This window comes from Gopherus evgoodei, chromosome 11 (genome assembly GCF_007399415.2).
Source record: "Gopherus evgoodei ecotype Sinaloan lineage chromosome 11, rGopEvg1_v1.p, whole genome shotgun sequence".
In the NCBI taxonomy this organism is placed as follows: Eukaryota; Metazoa; Chordata; order Testudines; family Testudinidae; genus Gopherus; species Gopherus evgoodei.
The window spans coordinates 80,253,513-80,265,173 of record NC_044332.1 but is presented as its reverse complement, the minus strand read 5'-3'; positions in this window follow the sequence as shown (position 1 = coordinate 80,265,173).

Below are 11,661 nucleotides of genomic sequence, written 5' to 3'. Positions count from 1 at the left end.
TGCCCTGTGCCCCGGACTCCCACCCAACACCCCCACCTGCTACCCCGTCTCCCCCGCCTGCTGCCCCGTCCCCCCACCAGCTGCTGTCCTGTTCCCCCCACCTCCACCGCCTGCTGCCCTATCCCCCCCACCTGCTGCCCCGTCCCCCCCACCAGCTGCTGCCCTGTTCCCCCCACCTCCACCACCTGCTGCCCTATCCCCCCGCCTGCTGCCCCGTCCCCCCACCAGCTGCTGCCCCGTCCCCCCACCTCCACCGCCTGCTGCCCCGTCCCCCCCCCGCTCCCGCCCTCCGGCTGCCCTGTCCCCCGCACTCCCACCCAACACCCCCGCCTGCTACCCCGTCTCCCCCGCCTGCTGCCCCGTCCCCCCCCTCCACCGCCTGCTGCCCAGTCCCCCCACCAGCTGCTGCCCCGTCCCCCCACCTCCACCGCCTGCTGCCCTATCCCCACGCCTGCTGCCCCGTCCCCCCACCTCCAGCGCCTGCTGCCCCGTCCCCCCCGCCTGCTGCCCCGTCCCGCCCGCCTGCTGCCCAGTCCCCCCCACCAGCTGCTGCCCCGTCCCCCCACCTCCACCGCCTGCTGCCCTATCCCCCCGCCTGCTGCCCCGTCCCCCCACCTCCACCGCCTGCTGCCCTGTCCCCCCCGCCTGCTGCCCCGTCCCGCCCGCCTGCTGCCCAGTCCCCCCCACCAGCTGCTGCCCCGTCCCCCCACCTCCACCGCCTGCTGCCCCATCCCCACGCCTGCTGCCCCGTCCCCCCACCTCCAGCGCCTGCTGCCCCGTCCCCCCCGCCTGCTGCCCCGTCCCGCCCGCCTGCTGCCCAGTCCCCCCCACCAGCTGCTGCCCTGTCCCCCCCACCTCCACCGCCTGCTGCCCCGTCCCCCCCCCTGCTGCCCCGTCCCCCCACCTCCACCGCCTGCTGCCCTATCCCCCCGCCTGCTGCCCCGTCCCCCCACCAGCTGCTGCCCCGTCCCCCCACCTCCACCGCCTGCTGCCCTATCCCCCCACCAGCTGCTGCCCCGTTCCCCCCACCCCCCATCAGCCGCTGCCCCATCCCCCCCGCCTGCTGCCCCGTCCCCCCACCTCCACCGCCTGCTGCCCTATCCCCTCCGCCTGCTGCTGCCCCGTTCCCTCCACCCCCCATCACCCACTGCCCCATCCCCCCCGCCTGCTGCCCCGTCCCCCCCACCAGCTGCTGCCCCGTCCCCCCACCTCCACCGCCTGCTGCCCTATCCCCCCGCCTGCTGCCCCGTCCCCCCACCTCCACCTCCTGCTGCCCTATCCCCCCCGCCTGCTGCCCCGTCCCCCCACCTCCACCGCCTGCTGCCCTATCCCCCCGCCTGCTGCCCCGTCCCCCCACCAGCTCCTGCCCCATTCCCCCCACCTCCACCGCCTGCTGCCCTATCCCCCCGCCTGCTGCCCCGTCCCCCCACCAGCTGCTGCCCCATCTCCCCCACCTGCTGCCCGGTCCCCCCCACCAGCCGCTGCCCCGTTCCCCCCACCCCCCATTACCCGCTGCCCCATCCCCCCTGCTTCCGCCCAACCCCCCTGCCCACTGCCCCACCCCCCCATCCACCCCAGTGGCTGTCCAGTCCCCCCCACTCCCACCCAACCCCACCAGCCGCTGCCCCATCCCCCTCACCCACTGCCCTGTCCCCCCCACTCCCGCCTAGCCCCCCCGTCTGCTGCCCCATCCCCCCAACTCCCACTCAACCCCCCTGCCCTCTGCCCCATTCCCCCCACTCCCTCCCAACCCCTACACTGACCCCCATCTCCTCACTGCCCCATCACCCCACTGCTTCCCACCCTCTCCCTATCCACTTACTACCATCCCCCTATTTCTCCTGCCCCCTCACTGCCCAGTACCCATCCCCCCAGAGCCCCCCACCCCCTGACTACCTGCTGCCCCTTTCCCTCATCCCCCCACTGCCCCTGTACCCCATCTTCCTGCTGCCCCTGCCCCCACACTGACCCTTTCCCCCCACCAGACCCCAGGCTGCCCCAGCCCTGCGTCCTGGGGAAAACGGGGCAGAACCAGGAATGGCCCCACCCCCCTGAGGTTCAGTGCCCCCACCCCGGAGTCCTGGGCAGGAGGAGGCCAGCACCGAGCTCCCTGGGCAGGGCTGGGGCTGGTGCTGGGGGCTGAATGCCATGCGTCCCTGCTTCCTGGGGGGCCGGCTCTGCCCCATGGGGGGATTGTGCCCCACTGGGACTCCCTGGGACAAGTTGAGCTGTGTCGGGCCCCCAAGCCCCCCCGCCGTGGGGCAGGCAGCTCTGGGGCGGGGGCTCGGGGGAAAAGCAGGGGCTGCCCAGGTCTCTCCTGCGATGGGCGGGGGGCACTTACCAGGGCGCGCCAAGAGCTGCTGTCGGGGCAGGAGGGGACTAGCCAGGCCTGGGGTGACTGGAGCATCCCCATCGGGCCTGGCTTTATACCCCAGCCAGGGCGGGGCACCGGGCCCCCGGGGCAGCTTTGCCTGAGCCACCGGCTGCATTCCCGGCCCAACGTCGCCTTCTTTGGCCAGTCAGGGGCCCCCTCCCACTGCGGCCTGGCCCGGGCCCCCCCCCCATGCCCCAGCCCTGGCATTCCTTATATAGCCTGGCCATGGCTACCAGCGGGAATTGGGGCTGGCCGGATTGCAGCCTGCGCTGGCTCATCACATACCGGCCCTCCACCGGGACCCCCTGCAGCAGCTGGGCAGCCCTGGGCCGGCCGCGTGTGTCTGTCTGTCTGCTCCCCAACTGCTGTACACTCAAAACTACACAGGATCTTTTCGGGGGCAAGACAAAGATGCCACATTTATTATAACAATCTGATTTATGACCAATAACTAATATCTTAATCCTTATACACACACATTATACCTAATACCTATACACACACACACACACATCAGATGTTCTGCACCTGCGGCATAGCTTGAGTTCGTGGCTTGATTTTGCAGCTTGGGTTCGTAGCTTGTGGCGGTAACTGGCCAAGAAAGCTGGTCACAAGGACCTGCTGGGTCTCTGCTGGGCCTGCACCGATGCCCTTCCATGTTCACAGCAGAATGTTACCCTCCAAAGTCTCCCATCTCACCCATCCTTTCTGTAGGCTTTAGTCTGATTCCAGAGTCTATAGGTCTTGCTGTGTCAGGCTGCCTCTGGCTTTGGTGATTGATCGCCCGTCAGTTGCAGGCCTGACTGTCAGCCTGGGACCTGGCTTTGATCTTCCTTCTGTTGTACCTGTTCTGTTTAGGGTGGACTCTGCTTACTTTGTTAGGGCTCTTGTCTGCATCTTCAGCCGGGGGGGGTTGAACTTTATTTCATCAGGACAGGCTGGGGCTGGAGGTCGATTCCATCATCCATACACACCTCAGTCACACATCAACCTAAACTAATAAGATTACAGCCGGGTTTGCAAAAATGAAGCTTGGAGGAAGCTTTTACAGAATGGAGTGAGTGTTTTAAAATGGGGTTTGAATTACAACAGGGCAAACAGTGAACAGAAGTTACAATATGGACAAGTGTAGTGAATGGTGAACAGAAGTTATATTAATAAAGTGAACAATTAAAAACAATTTCATTTATCAGTTCTACAACCCTCTACCCTGGTGCTGCTCCCCAACACCCCCTGCACCCCCTAGTCAGCATGGCTCCCTGTGCCCTGCTGCACCCCCACCCTGGTGCTGTTCCCTAACCTCCCCCCCCCACACCCCTGTCACAGCGTGTGGGGGAGTCAGGGCCCTTCACCCCTCTTCCTGCGATTCACCGGGACTCTCAGCCAGCTGGTAACACAGAAGGTTTGTGTAGACGACAGGAACACAGTCTGTCATAAACACACAGTTGAGTTAATTCCTCTTTGCAGAGTGACTTACCTTGGACACCAGGTGGGTCAAGGAACTATCAACCCTCAGAGGCCAAGGTGGCTGGTGTTCAAAAGTGGCCTGCCCCAAAGTCAAAGAAATGGGTCCAATCCTTCCAAGGCTTGGCCGGATATTACAGGTGATTTGTACCACACTATAGCCAAATCGCCGCCCGGCTGACAGACCTGACCAAAGAGACCCGGCCAGATGCAGTGCAGTGGACTGATGAGTGTCAGAAGGCCTTTAATGAGCTTAAGGAGACACTCATGTCTGACCCTGTGCTAAGGGCCCCAGACTTCAACAAACTGTTCCTAGGAACCACAGAGGCGTCCGAGGGGGCTGTGGGGGCAGTTTGACTGCAGGAAGGACCGAATCAAGAATTCCATCATGTCATGTTTCTCAGCAAGAAACTGGCTGAGAGGGAAAGCCATTGGGCAATCAGCGAAAGGGAATGTGTACATGCTGGAAAAGCTACGCTCGTACGTCTGGGGACGGCGTTTCCAGCTACAAACCCACCATGCTGCGCTGAAGTGGCTTCACACCGCCAAGGCCAATAACAAAACACTTCTTCGGTGGAGTTTAGCTCTCCAAGAATTTGATTTTGAAATACAACACATTTCAGGAGCTTCTAACCACGTGCTTGATGCTCTCCCTCGTGAAAGTTTCCCAGAAGCAACTGGTTAAAATCGTCCTTGAAATGTGAAAAATCTTGTTAGTTTTTACATAATCCATAGTGTATATAAAGGTGCATGTGTCTTATTAACTCTGTTTTCTCCTAAAGTTCTAGGAAGAAATCACAGCCAGTGTGATCCAGCCCTTTCTATGATTGGGGGGCGGGGGTGTAATAAACAGACAGTTAAGGGTTCATTCCTTTTTACCCGTAAAGGGTTAAGACGCTCCCATAACTTGGCTGACACCTGGCCAGAAGGACCAACAAGGGGATGTTACCGAAATATCGGGTTTGCCTAGCTGCGAGCCAATTAACAACCTGACAGGGATAAGGAAAAATGCTTTATTCTGCAGAAAAAGGAGAGCCTGCGCCTTGGTACAAAAGACTCTGTCTTACACAAATTTCACAAACCTTTTATAGACATTCAGACAAAGACCCTTGCGTGTTAATACTTGATTGGTAAGTGTAAAATCTCATGTTCCCCTTATCTGGGTAGTACTGATTGGTCTGGAGCAGGATCTTCCTGCTTTGAGGCAGAGGAAAAGAGATAGTGAAAAAGTTCAGGCTGCTGTGTCCATGAGCAGTACTCACCCCTCCCACCTACTGGCCGCTTGTAATCTATTAAGGGGGGTCAGCCAGCTTTCACAGGGACAAGACACTTTGAAATCTGGAAGGAGGAAAAGTCTCTTGTCTGCGCTGGACCTGTGCTTTAGCCTGAGACAGAGAAAGAAGAAACCATCCCACTCCCATAGGGGAGTGCGTATTTAGAGAAGGAATCTGTTAGGTTACTTTTATTCCCTTGTTTGTGAGTTCTTCTGCAAATAAGAGGGAGGATAAATTTGGGTTCTTTGCGTAATTTTAAAGTTTTGCCCAGAGGGAAACTCTCTGTGTTTTGAATCTGATTGTCTGGGAGATTATCCTTCATTCTAATCTCGCAGCGGTTCTCCTTTCACCTTTCTTCTTTCATTCAGATTCTTCTGTTAAGAACCTGATTAATTCTTCATTGTTTTAAGACCCAAGGGTTTGGATCTGTGTTCGCCAGGACAAAGTGATGAGGGGATATTCTCAAGCCTTCCCAGGGAATGGGGTGTGGGGGCTTGCGGAGGATTATTCCCAAGCAGCCAGAAAAAGGGGGTTAGGGACTTGGGAGATATTTGGGGGAAGGCACAGTTCCAAGCAGCTCTCCCTAAATATTTGGTTAATGCGTGGTGGTGGCAGCATCCTGTTAACTAAGCTGGTAAAAAATAAGCTTAGGGGTCTTTCATGCGGGTCCCCAAATCTGTTCCCTAAAGTTCAGCGTGGGGAGGGAACCTGGACACAGCCCAAGACAAGTCTTGCAGGTACAGACAACAGGGCCCCCTCAGTCAGGTCCGTCTTGGGGGGCCCCAGGGAGGCCAGAGCCCTGTTGGGAGGTCAGAGCCCATCTGGGCTCCCCTCCATTCCCCCAGCCAGCTCCAAACTCAAACTCAAACTCCCTCCAGCATCTCCCTCAGCCTCCCCCAGGCCCCTCCCCCAGCCTTTGTCCAGCTTCCCCGGGCAGAGGTGTCACCTGGCCTCTAACCCCTTCCTGGGTTCTCACGTTACCTGCTCAGGTACCCTGCCTCCAGCCAGTCTCCCATCCCCCAAGGCAGACCGTCCTCCCAGGCCAACACCCCCCACTCAGCATTCACAGCCCACGGTAAGAACATCACCTGTCCCCCCTTGGAGACCAAACTGAGCGGGGTCACTTCAGCCAGTGAGCTGGGGAAGTTCGAACCCACCCACGTTCCCAGGGACACCCCAACATCCCCCCGCCTCGTGGGGGAAGAGTTACACCAGGCCCTTCCAGTTTCCTGCCCCCCTTTAGGTCGGGGGTGCTCGATGGCACCCGTAGTTCGCAGGTGGGAAGGCTTATGCAGCCTGTGCCCTTTCCCCACCCCAATACCCCTGGGGTTGAAGCTGGGCTGGGGTCTTCTCCCCACGTTCCAGTCTAGGGGGCTGTGATGCAGTAGGGACTGTCTGTGTGGGGAGTGGGAGAGCAGGGGAGGACTTTAGGGGATGGGTGATGCCAGGGCCTGTAACCTGAGCTAGGTAAGGGAGGGGAAAGGTCAACACCTTTGCCCGGGAAGGGGACAAAGGAAGGGAGTGGCAGGAGGGAAGCAGTTTGAGTTTGGGCTTGGGGCTGTGTGGGTGGAATTCAGGGGATCCTAGCTAGGATCCAAGCACCCGGAAAGCCCAGAAGGACTCGGTGGAGGGGTCCTGACTGTGCCTGCAAGCTCTGCTGTAACCGGTGTTCCTGTTGTCCAATAAACCTTCTGTTTTACTGGCTGGCTGAGAGTCACTGTGGGTCCCAGGAAGAGGGGTGCAGGGCGGGACTCCCCCACACTCCGTGACAACTGGTGGCAGCGGCGGGACGTACTGCACCCCGTGGACGACGCTTCCTGCAGTAAGTGACTGGGGAGCAGTAAAACGAAGGGGTGATTAACCCCTGGGAGTGTGGGCCCAGTGAGAAGCTCTTTGCAGTAACAGGATCCCCCGGGGGATTGCAGCGAGTGGTCCCAGGGGCGGAGGAGTCTGCAGCTCGACCCTGGCAGAGAGGTGGTGACCTCACGAAGGGCTGGTGCACTAGGGGTCCCCCTGGAAACCGTGGGGAGCGGCGAGCACCCCGGCCTGTGAGTGGCCAGCAGGAAGATGTATGCCAAGCGGCGCAAGTGTGACCTGGTGGAGCTATGCAAGCAGAGGGGGCTGCGCCCGGGGAGATGCACCAAGGACCAGCTGATTGCCCAGCTGGAGCAGGGAGACCGCATGAATGAACGGAGCCCTGTCTCTGAGGGAAGCAGCCGAGCAGATGCAGCGCAGGCACCAGTGTCTGTCCCCGCTGGGAGTGGTCAGCCAGCGGACGAGGGCTTCCCGAGACCCCCCCCCCCAGGCGTAGGGGAAGGGCGGGGAGGAGCCCAGTGTATACCGAGGGCACCGTGACACCCCCGGCCAGCAGGGGATCTGCCCAGCGAAGCTCACCCCCCAGCAGGGGATCCTCCTGGCAACGCTCGGCATCCGTGGAGCGGACGCGGCTGGAATATGAAAGGGAGAAGCTCAAGTTAAAGAGGCAAAAGCTGAAGGAGAAGGCGAAACAGCGTGAACATGAGCTGGAGGAGAAGGAGAAACAGCGTAACCATGAGCGGGAGGAGAAGGAGAAACAGCGTAAACATGAGCTGGAGCTGGCCCGGCTGGCAAACAGTGAGGCCCCGGCTGTGGTGAGTGAGGGGGGACCCAAGCCTACAAAGAGCTTTGATAAGCACTTGCTGCCCCGGCGTAAGGAAGGGGAGGACATAGATACCTTCCTGACGGCCTTTGAGAATGCGTGCGAGCTGCACAGGGTTGACCCTGCAGACAGGATCGCAGTTCTCACCCCCTTACTGGACTCCACAGCCGTGGAGGTGTACAGCCGACTGAAAGGGGCGGAGGCAGGGGACTACGAACTGTTCAAACAGGCCCTGCTCCGCGAGTTTGGGCTGACTCCTGAGATGTACCGGAAAAAGTTCCGGAGCCAGCGTAAAACCCGTGAGGTCACATACCTACAACTGGTCAACCGGGCGCAGGGGTATGCCCGCAAGTGGACAGCTGGGGCCCAAACTAAAGAGGACCTGCTTGACCTATTCATACTGGAGCACCTGCACGAGCAGTGCCCGTCCGACCTGAGGCTGTGGTTGATGGACCAGAAGCCGGAGAACCCGCAGCATGCAGGCCAGCTGGCCGACCAATTTGTGGACAGTCGGGCAGGGGATGGCCGGGAGGAGTCTCGAAGGAGCAGGCCTGCCTCAACGCAGAGAGAGAGTCATCATGGGACCTCCCAAAGGGGGCCTATAGAGAACCCCCCCAAAAGGGGAACATCCAGTGGCAGGTCCCTCCGACCCACTCAAGGGGACCCACGAGATATGGGCTGCTATCACTGTGGCCAACGAGGTCACATACGGGCCCAGTGCCCCAAGCTCAGGGACAGACCAAGCAGACCCAACCCGCAGAGGGTGGACTGGGTAAAAACCCAATCGGAGGAGGGGCTACATTCCCAGGAAAGGGGGGTTGGCAACATACCACCTGTGGATGCTCCAGGTTCCGGGTTTTTGGTTTACCGGGTGGGCGCGGGGCTGCCCCTCCGGAAAGAGTGCATTGTTTCCCTGGAAGTGGATGGGAGGAAGGTCACTGGGTACTGGGACACGGGCGCAGAGGTGACGCTGGCCCGGCCCGAGGTGGTGGCCTCAGATCGGATGGTGCCCGACACCTACCTGACCCTGATGGGCGTGGGTGGGACCCCATTCAAGGTACCCGTGGCAAGGGTACACCTGAAATGGGGGGCCAAGGAGGGCCCCAAGGATGTGGGGGTACACCAATATTTGCCCACTGACGTGTTAATGGGAGGGGACCTTGAGGACTGGCCTAGTAACACCCAGAGTGCCCTGGTCGTGACTCGTAGTCAGAGTCGGCAAAGGGCACTGCTCCCCGACAACGGGGAAGGTACTCGACCCGAGGTGCAGGACCCTAACCCAGGGAGCGGGGAACGCCCAGGGGCACGGTTCAAAGAGGCTGCAGCCTCAGACCCAGCCAGCAAGAGAGAGCCGGTCCCCATCCCTGTCCCAGCTGCTGAGTTCCAGGCCGAGTTGCAGAAAGATCCCTCCTTGCGGAAGCACAGGGACCGGGCTGACCTTAGTGCGGTACAGACCATGGGGAGAGGTTGCAAGGAGAGGTTCCTGTGGGAGAAGGGGTTCCTGTACCGAGAATGGGCTCCCCCAGGGGAAGTAGAGTCATGGGGGATCAGGAGGCAGCTGGTGGTTCCCCAGAAGTTTCGTCACAAGCTGCTGTACCTGGCTCATGACATCCCTCTCGCAGGGCACCAGGGAATCTGGTGCACCAGGCAGAGGCTGCTACAGAACTTTTACTGGCCTGGGGTCTTTACCCATGTCCGACAGTACTGCCAATCCTGTGACCCCTGCCAGAGGGTGGGGAAGGCCCGGGACAAGGGAAAAGCGGCTTTGAGGCCTTTACCCATCATAGAAGAACCTTTCCAGAAGGTGGCCATGGACATAGTGGGACCCCTCAGCAAGACGACCCGGTCAGGGAAGAAATACATCCTGGTGGTGGTGGATTTTGCCACTCGCTACCCCGAGGCAGTGGCCTTGTCCTCTATCGAAGCCGACACAGTGGCAGATGCGCTGCTGATAATTTTCAGCCGGGTGGGGTTCCCCAAGGAGGTCTTAACGGACCAGGGGTCCAACTTCATGTCGGCCCTGCTCCGGTCCTTATGGCAGAAATGTGGGGTCCAGCACAACTGGGCCTCAGCGTATCACCCCCAGTCCAACAGGCTGGTAGAAAGGTTCAACGGGACGCTGAAGATGATGCTAAAAACATTTATGAACCAGCACCCGCAAGATTGGGACAAGTACTTACCTCACCTGCTGTTCGCGTACAGGGAGGTACCCCAGGAGTCTACCGGGTTTTCACCTTTCGAACTGTTGTATGGAAGGCGGGTGAGGGGGCCCCTAGACCTGATGAGGGACGAGTGGGAGGGGAAGGCCGCTCCCGAGGGAGAGTCAGTGATGGAGTATGTCCTGACCTTCCGGGAAAGACTGGCCGAGCTCATGGGCCTGGCCAGGGAGAATCTGGCCCGAGCCCAGAGGAGGCAGAAGGTCTGGTATGACCGCACAGCACGAGCCCGTGCCTTCGCCACCGGGGATCAGGTGATGGTTCTCATCCCCGTGAGGAGAAACAAACTCCAGGCCGCCTGGGAAGGGCCCTTCAAGGTGATCAAGTAATTGAATGAGGTAAACTATGTGGTGGAGCTGTCAAACCGGGCACATCACCGTCGGGTGTACCATGTGAACATGATGAAACCATACTATGACAGGGGGAATGTGGTGTTGGCCGTGTGTGGACATTGGGAGGGGCAGGGAGATGACCCCTTAGTAGATCTATTCCCTGGGACAAAAGCTGGTTCCCCCCTGGAGGCGATTCCCCTCTCTGATCAACTGACCCCGGGCCAGCACGCAGAAATCAGAGGGGTGCTGCATCTGTACCGACAGCTGTTTTCCAACCAGCCTGGACGCACTAATTTGACTGTACACTGGATGGAGACCGGGTCACATGCCCCTATAAGATGCTCCCCTTTTCAGGTCACTGGGAAAACTGCCCAGGATCTTGAAAGAGAGGTCAGGGACATGCTGGCTTTGGGGGTGATCCAGCCGTCTTCCAGCCCTTGGGCCTCACCAGTGGTGCTAGTCCCCAAGAAGGATGGGTCAATCCAGTTCTATGTGGACTATCGAAAGCTCAATGCCATCACCGTATCTGATGCCTACCCTATGCCCAGGCCTGACGAGCTCCTAGACAAGCTGGGAGGTGCTCGGTACCTTACCACCATGGATCTTACCAAAGGCTACTGGCAAGTGCCGCTGGACGCAGATGCCAGGCTGAAATCGGCCTTTATCACCCCTCTGGGGCTCTATGAGTTTCTGACCCTGCCCTTCGGCCTCAAGGGAGCGCCGGCCACCTTCCAGCGCCTGGTGGATCAGCTACTGAGGGGGATGGAGAGTTTTGCCGTGGCGTATATTGACGACATCTGCGTCTTCAGCCAGACCTGGGAGGACCACATGTCCCAGGTTAAACAAGTCCTGGACCGACTCCAAAAGGCTGGGTTAACAGTAAAGGCGGAGAAGTGCAAGGTGGGGATGGCTGAAGTATCTTACCTGGGCCATCGTGTGGGGAGCGGCTGCCTGAAGCCGGAACCAGCCAAGGTGGAGGTGATCAGAGACTGGCCTGCTCCCCAAACCAAAAAGCAGGCCCAGGCCTTTATTGGGATGGCGGGGTACTATCGAAGGTTCGTGCCCCACTTTAGCGCCATAGCCGGCCCCATCACTGAACTGTGCAAGAAGGGGAAGCCAGACAAGGTGATCTGGACTGAGCAGTGCCAGGAGGCTTTCCGGGCGCTGAAGGAGGCTCTGGTTAGTGGCCCAGTTCTGGCAAACCCAGATTTTGACAAACCCTTTATGGTGTTCACCGATGCCTCAGACATGGGACTGGGGGCAGTGTTAATGCAGGAGGATGAAAAGGGGGAGAGACACCCCATCATGTACCTGAGTAAGAAGCTGCTACCCCGGGAACAAAGCTACGCGGCCATCGAGAAGG